At 47.3% G+C, this 8,383-nt stretch overlaps 1 long non-coding RNA gene across 2 annotated transcripts in view; it reads left to right on the top strand.

Moving 5' to 3' along the window:
* The window catches only part of LOC116386120 (uncharacterized), a 13,401-nt gene extending 5,183 nt beyond the window's left edge, over nucleotides 1-8,218 (top strand). For both annotated transcript variants that reach the window (XR_004212943.1, XR_004212942.1), the window contains exons 2-3: nucleotides 2,323-2,482; nucleotides 6,208-8,218. This is a non-coding gene — a long non-coding RNA (uncharacterized LOC116386120). The remainder of the gene's footprint in view (nucleotides 1-2,322; nucleotides 2,483-6,207) is intronic.
* Nucleotides 8,219-8,383: the final 165 nt, after the last annotated feature.

Genomic DNA, 8,383 nt, shown 5'->3' with positions numbered 1-8,383 from the left:
AGAGAGAGAGAGAGAGAGAGAGAGAGAGAGAGAGAGAGAGAGAGAAATAAGTGTGTTGGAGTGTGCTTGCCATCACCAGTGGGCTTCGCCGTGATTGAAAAATTTCTCATTAGCTCGCCATCGAGCGTTAAGAGCCCGGTGTATGATTAACTCGGCTCAGTTGTTGGCCACCCTCATGACCCCTTTGTGTGTTTTGTTTTTTGAGATTTGATTTCCATCAAGACTGTGCACGCAGCGGAGACTGTACGTTGTTTTTTTTATTGTCTTCCTTTTGATTTGTGCAACATTTATTTCTATGTATCCTGCATTGGTCCCTGTCTAATTGAGCATCTCTGGGTTTTGACACATTCATGTGTTTGTGCTGGTATTGCGTGCAGGTGTGATGCATCAGTGTGTGTGAGAGAGAGGTTGCACAGCGATAAAAGATGGCGTTAAGGGGCGGTGAAACTCTGAAAGACGCCCCAGGGAGCCTCTTTTAAGGTTGCTGCGCTCTGCAGCGACCACAATACCAATGAACCACTCCCTGTTCAGCCACAGCACAGTGCTGGAAGACGCACCGGTTCACATGCTGAGCGTGTGTGTGAGACTGTGCATGTGTGTGTGAGTGTGCGCGCGTCCTAAGGTGTGTTTTTAAGCTGCTGAGTACCAATCAAATGTAGACGCTTCCCTGCATCTGTCAAAACTTTTTTTTTTTGCAGTGCATAGCCATTAGCATTTGCAAGACAAGTCTCCTGCACACACACACACACACAGAGGCTCAGTGTGAAGTCCCGAAGCCCGCTCAGCAGCTCCGGTCATAAAACCTGGAGTGCCGACGGCCGGACTCACGCTGTCGGAACAACTTTTTCACTCTGCGTGCGTTTATAGCTGCAGGACCAGCACCGGATCACAGAGCTGCCCCCCCTATTTTTTTTCAGACATTTAGCCGGCGCTTTTATTCGCGGCGGCTCGAATTTGGCACCGCTTTCGCAAATCCAGAGCCACAGCAGCGAGACGACGGTCCCGCGGTCACGCCAGAGGAGGGAAGCAGGAGGGTAACGATAAGAGGGGGAAAAAGATGGAAGCTGTCTAGAGAGCGCCAACGCGCGGTGCTAAATTACCGCCCACAAACTGCGTGTCCTACGTTGTGTACTCTCCAGATGTAAGTAATTATAGAAATGACATCAACATTGATGGATGAGTCATGCCTCGGGCCTCGCACTCGTCCGTCTGCCAGCGCCAGGGAGAGATGCGACAGCCTGAAGAGGACGTTTTTCCCCCTCACAAAATTTGCTGAAATGCCAAACGGCAGTCGGAGAACTCAACATTAAGCGGTCCTGTTTAGGTCACTCGTGGTGATCGTGGTTGGTCAGGGCCGCTAAAAGCACCAAATGGCGCCACGTCGCTGCCAAGGCCCCCGGCTGCTGCTCCCAACACAGAGCCGGAGATTTTACGGGAGGAGGGAGAGTGTTCCAGTGTAAACTACGGATGCACCGATATTGATATCAGGCCGATACTGACTCGCACGGCTGGATCGCATATCGGTAAAATGGGGCCGATCTATGCGACTCCATTTTATGTTTATACGTTATATACTGTGATTTGAACTCCTGCTCATTTTGAAGTTGTTGGTTCGCGACTTTATTTGTTTAAGGATAAATAACAATTCAGTAAATTTGTATCGATGTTTCGTTACAATGTTTAAGTGGAGCCTTATGAAAGAATGATCGGTGTCACTTCCACACAATGAGGCCTACAGCTTGTTAATCAAACACCGTTATCGGGTCGGTACTCGGTATCGACCCGATACCCAAATATCGGCTTCGGGACCTGAACAGTCAGATCGTTGCCTCGCTACACTAAAGCAGTTTGGGGTTTGGACTGCTGGTCAAACAAAACAACACATTTAGAGATGCCACCCAAAGAAAGCACTGCAGTTCAGCTGGAGGGGAATTTGCTAGAAAATAAGATCTTGTTCGCCGGGCGATTTATGTGCCACCAAATGGCAGAGGATTTTTGAGCTGAGAAATGCCCCCCGCCGCTCCCTGAATTCCTAATGCTCAAGGTTTTTTTCTTTTTTTTACGAGGCTGGCGGGGGGGTGCCTCCTCCCGTTGCCTCAGCCGCACTCCCATCTCTGCGCTCATCAATTATTCATGGCGCACAGGCACGCACAGTCCCAGAAATACACACTCCCAACTTTTTATTTTTGCTCCGACGCACAGATATCTCAAAGAGTTGCTGACGTCCAGAGCCCCCGCTGTCAGTCTGCTCGACCCCGAGGGTCGGTGCGCCCCCCTGACCTCTCCGACCCGGCTAACCCCCCGTGCCTCTCTCGCCCGCAGGTCAGCAGGGGTCATGAGGGCGTCGGAGGCCCCGGTTGCCGTTCAGAGCAGCTGAAGCAGACATGGGCAGAGAAGTCTCAAATGGCACCGGCAGGCTCAGCCTCATCGACCTCACCAGCAGCATCCTCCTTCGCCGCGACCACCACTGGCTACGCAACAAGTACGTCACCCTCTTTACTTCTGTTTGTCAAGAATAGGCAGTGAGACGCTCATTTCCTTTAAACCTACCCCATTAATTTCTCACCTGATCTTATTCCCCAAAAGCACATAGAGCCCTTTTCCCCACCAGTAGTACAATGTTATCAATAAAATAGTTTGATCAAAAATAACCAATACCCAAACAAACGTTTTCAGCCTTAAGACCAGCATAGTAATGCCGAGGACTCCGCTAGAAGCACAGTGATAAAGTGTTTCTCAAATAAATGTGCTGTAAATGGAGAAAACTTTGTCTAATGTTAATGGCAGCCAAGCGTTAAATTTCAAACTAGTTTACAGTAATGGTTTGTGTATCTTCAAACTAATGGTTTGTGTTCGCATTATCGCATCATGAAAGCAAATAGCTATCATTACATGATATATTCCACGGTATGACATCACAATATTAAGGGAGAGAGATATATATATAAGAAAAATGTGGTGATGTCCGTTTTCCGTCTCCCTCATAAGAGACCAATTTACGGCTCCTTTTTTAAATTCCCAGCCGTTCCCTTAATGCAACGCTGAGGATCAAATGATGATCTAGATTACTCATGCAGCCAAAAACATCAGGGATTCTGAACAGGCACGCGGCGCAATTACCTCCGCCGCGAGGGACGAGACGGCGAAGTCGGAATGCATCAAAGTCTGGAGCCAAATTTAGTCCGACGCTCCGGTCCCGTGATGAAATAATGTGCGTCGGAAGAATGAATGATTCGGCGACGGAGAAAACGGCGATCCGTCACAAGGCCCGGCTCTTGGAAAGAAAAGAAATATAAATATATATCTGTATATCTGTCCCAAAATTGCAAATCTTCACTCGAGAGACTCCACTCATCAAAATGTCAGCGCCAGACACTAAATATTCAAAGGCAGCGCGCGGCACTCTGGAGTATTAAGCTGTTTTTCCTCTCCGAATGTAAAAATAATGTAAAGCAGCAGCAGCCGGCGTTGCTTTTTGTCAAACCCTCTGACAGGTCATTGAGATTCAACATCTGACTCTCCCGGTGCCCAGCTGCATTTCGGCTAACCTCTTAGCCTCTCGCGGCATTGGGTTAGCGGCGCATTCGCACGGCGGAAGAGCGGCGGAGAGCGGCCCACAAGTCAATTACTCCCACGTAGAGGGAAATCTGGAATGCTCGCCGTCTCAGCCCCTTTTGGGACGGAGGTAAACTATCGCGTCTCGGCCGGCCCCGATTTGCCGCTCGCAGATCACATGTGGGGGAAAATGGCCTCCGATCACTGCCGGGCAAAAGCGAGTCGAGGCCCCCGCTAAATTGGTGAGGGGCAAGAAACGCACCGGTTGAGCACAGAGCAGGCGCTGTCATGTGCGTTTCCAGGTTTGATGTGAATTCCGACGAGCCCGTTTCTAATTAACCTATTAATCATAGCTCTCATGTAGCAGATGTCAGCCCCTCCCTCCGCGTGTCTGTGCGTGTGTTTTCGCTACGTGGGGGCCCGACTGCATAATGAGGGCACATCAGCAGGATGTGCTCGCACCACGACTTCAACGCACGGAGGCCATGGCATTGCACAATTGTTTCACGCAGCGGGCCATAGGTGCAAAGCCGCTAATGTTAATGTTATTTTCTTTTTTTTTATTTTCTTTTTTTTTATTTTTAACTCGCCCCAGAATTAACTTCTCAATGTTTGAACCCGAGTCATTAAATCATCCGTAGTCAAGAGTGCAATGTGCATGCTTGAGCTGCTCTTCTTCTTCGGTAAAATCAGAAAGTGGACCCATTCACCTTTGGGTCCTCCCGCCTTTACATACTGTGTGCTGGTAATTCACGTTCTTTGGACTACTGCACCCAAAAATTCAATTGGAAACGTTGCCTTTGCGACTTCAAGCTAATGAAAACACACTTTTAAAATATACCTTTTGTATAGTTAAAAATGATTTAGGCTCTTCCACATTTTTGCTGTGAAAGCTTAATATTAAAGGATTTTGTTACCAAATTTAGTTTAATACTAAATCAAACCTTTTAATATGGTTTAGTAGGAGTGTTTCCGTCTTTTAAGGCCTTTACACATTGGGGGCGTTTTAAAAAAAAACAAATTTTTATTCACACGTCAATATGTTGTTTTTTTTAACTGTTTTTGTCATGAATATTTTCTCACACAACGCCAAAACGCTACATGGTCGATATTTCTGAGCTTTCGCACTTCCAATGAACAAATTTCAAACTTCATTTTCCAATTGTTGGTGCTCCAAAATAAACCGCTTGAAGGCGGTTGGGTGCAGCTCTTGACCCTCCCCGCCTCCTTCCGATACTTCCAAACATCGATGTCAAAGGTTTATTTTGAATGGAGACCCGACGCTGCAACCCAAAGCTGTCTCACTGGACAGTAACTGTGCCCCCCCTGCTGTGTCTTGTCCAATCGCGTCCATTGTCTGAGCAGCTGCAGAGCTGTGAGACTGACAGAAAGGAGTGACTGATGATCACAGGCTGTGTGGATGACACAAACCGCCCCTCTCCTCCTCCTCCCTAGCCTGCCGGGCGACTTCATAGACCTTCCTCTCGGCGCACATCGAGTTTCCCCGTCAGTGAAGATCGTTAGTCGCACCTGTGTTTCCACCGCCACGACAACTCTAAATGGCCGCTATGAAATCATTAGTCGGGCGGCTCCGTGGGAAATTGCCGCCTGCACACGTGTGCTGCAAGTCATTCCCGCTATTACCGCTGCAGTGTTGTGGCTTGCTCTTTCCAAATAAAACCCGTGAGAAAAATGATACGGAGCGCGCCGCAGATGAAGAGCAGGTGCTTTGCTGTGGGCCTGATTTAATGATGCACCTTGAACAAGTAAGTTTGATTTATTACTTTATGGAAGAATAGCTTATTTCATGTCAAGTTTATCGTCTATTTTTACTTTTCTAGACCTTAATGTCATTGTAATACCTCATATATACACTATACCTTTAATGTAGGCCTGTGTTATTGTATGTAATGATTATGGTGTTGCTTCCTACTGTACAGTATCCACAGATAGTTTGAAGTTGCTTACGAACTGTTTCTTTTACACCATGTAGAAAAGAAGGGTGAGGACAGTGACTGGAGGATTCCACAGCCGTTGGACACACCCAGGATTCTCAGTGTTATAGTGTTTATGTATATTTCTGAATGTACAAAGCAATTTAGTTATTTGTGTAAAAATAAAATACTACAACTAGTGAAAAGGTGTATTATTGTGTTGGTATATGCATTCAAGCCTCATCTTAGTCAAAGAAAAGTAACTCTTTTTGTCTAGTTTTAGTCAATGACATGGAAAAAAAGGTCGTTGACGAACATGTTAATAGTTTTCGTTAACGGAATAAACACTGACCCATATCAAATCTTTTATTATTATTATTACACGCACACTTAACTTATTTAAGATCTTTAAAATTATTTTTTTCAATGAATCATGACCGATGTATGTACAGTGTGGAATACTTCTAGAATGACTTTGACTTTGCTCTCTGGTGGGCAAGCTATGTTCATCTGTACCGACGTATTCATTAAAATATCGGCTACAAGCTAATCTCCAATTAAAAACTACTTGACTGTCTCAAAATAATATTTGGTCTCTCCAATTGTCCATTTTGGAGCGCAGCTTCCCCTAACATGCAACCAATCTAAACGTTTTGTCATCTTCTTGTAATTCCTCAAAGAAAACGTCCCTCGCGGACATTCCTCCCGTCTCTTTCAGGTTCTCCGCATTCGCCAGCCTCTCCCAGTAAGACTTTGCAATGAGAATGTCCGACACAGCCGACACTGAAACAATGAAGGTTTCCGAAGCCGCCGACGCGCCCCCGCCCCCGAAGGACAACGCCTCCAACTCTGAGATCGCCGACCAGAGCCAGAGCGGCCGAGACGGACACGGCAGCAACAACAACAGGGACGCACAGGTAAAGAACTGAATGAGGTTGATGTCCACACCGACCGGTATAGACTCGATCGAAACTTGACTTCATATCGTTTTTTAAGCGTTTTCCTTCACCCGTGACATAGTCATTTACTCAGGGAGGTTAGAGGAGCAGGAGTGATTTTCACTCTTTCCTCCACACTCGTCTCCATGAAAATTCAGCAACCGTCAACGTCAAGCACAAACTGCCCCGGGGATCTCCTGTCACCCGCGGCGTTCAAGACGGATTTTCTCGGCAGCTTCGGCTATTATAATATTATTATTCCCCGGAAAAGCATAACTGCACGGACTGAAGATAATAATGCGGGGGCTTGACTCTGCCTCGCGAAGGTCGGCCACTACCGAAACCCGAATGTGGTAAAAGAGCATTAGGTCGTGGAAACTGGTGAATCTCATTTATCCTCCGCGGGAGACGGTAAAGCGGCGGATCTACCGGGGGGGGGGGATTCAGGGCACCTGAGATCACTTTCAAATAAACTGCTAATTAATTAGGTCTCTTTGTCATTGCAGTGAATGTGCTTTGGGACCGTGGGCAAATTTGCACTTTTTAATTTGCCCTTTTCAAGTGAAGAGGTTTGCGCTCACAGGTGGCGAAAACGACGCGCAATGCCTCCCGGGTGAGGAAATCCAGGAAAAGGGAGAAGGATTTTGTCTTTTGGTCACAGCCTAAAAATAGGATGCAGGCCAATCTGACCCTCGTGGTTGGAAGGGAGAAGTCAGAGCGAGGGAGACGGGCAGGCAGATAATCTGGAGCTCAAATCCTGGCTTATCTACCGACTTCCTGCGTCTACGTTACCCCCGGGCGAGGAACAGAATGACAGCAGTATGGGGGGGAGGGAGGGGGAGAGATGGGACGAGGGATCAAGGAGAAGAGGAAGGTGAGAAAGCAGGAGGGGACGCGGTATTGAGGAATGAAGGGGGAGGGAAGAATGAAGCATGAAGGTGGCAGTCATTTTAAAGGTGCATCCATCCAGAACAGCAGGAGCAGAAAGGGAGCTTACCTTTACACTACATTACGTTTGTTGGATGAAATAACACAATCCTCCTATTGGAAATATATAAAGTTGACTTCGTAAGCAATAAAACGCACCATTGCTCAATTCAATACACTCAGGCGTTTTGCTGCTGCAGCCTTACTTAGTCTGGTATGACCAGTAGATTAAAGGGGCTAATGATAGCAGATATTGACGTTTAAATGACTACACCGAGCTGGCTTTACGGCACCCGCGGGGCTGTGACACTACGGTTTGGCCTATCGATGTCGTCTTTGAGAGGAACAGTTTGACAATGCACCGGGAGCTGCTCCGCGAAGCTACAGCCAGCTCCCGATTAGCTTAGCATAAAGTCTGAGAGACATTAGATTGGTGTCGATCTTCTTATCAAGCAAATTGAGGCGATATTCAGAAACGATTGGACCGTAATTTCCACTTGTGGCAACAGTGGCTGCTGTTTAGCAAAAACGGCATCTCCCCCATTTTAGAAAACAAATAAGATTTGAGTTTTTGGTCAAACTTTACACCAAGCAAGTCGCCCTTTTCCTCAATTCTCACCCCCTAAAGCTAAATCTCTGTCCCTCTCCTTTGAACATCTCACCTTAAATCGACTTCGCATGCACCCCTGTCTCCTCCTCCTCATGTTTTTCGTGACCTCTTCAAATGTAGACCTCTTCTTCTGCCCCTTTTCCCTCAAAACTCACCCTCCGCGGTCACACGGGGATATACGCCGCAGAGACACGCCGATGCTCCTGACCTCTTCCCACTCGTCATTTTTCGCAGTGGCGGAGGAGCCGAAGTTAATTCCGACGCGTCAGTGTAAGGGCACTGGTTAAATGCCTGAAATGTCAAGAAATAGAGGAGGTAAGAAACGGGGGAGGGAGGGGGGAGCGGCGGTAGGTGACACATGGAAAAGCATTCAGAGAGAGAGAGAGAGAGAGAGAGAGAGAGAGAGAGAGAGAGAGAGA

This window comes from Anarrhichthys ocellatus, unplaced genomic scaffold (assembly GCF_004355925.1).
Source record: "Anarrhichthys ocellatus isolate YVR2014 unplaced genomic scaffold, GSC_Weel_1.0 scaffold12, whole genome shotgun sequence".
Lineage (NCBI taxonomy): Eukaryota > Metazoa > Chordata > Actinopteri > Perciformes > Anarhichadidae > Anarrhichthys > Anarrhichthys ocellatus.
Note: the sequence above shows the minus strand (reverse complement) of the source record. Positions and strands in the feature narration are given on the sequence as shown.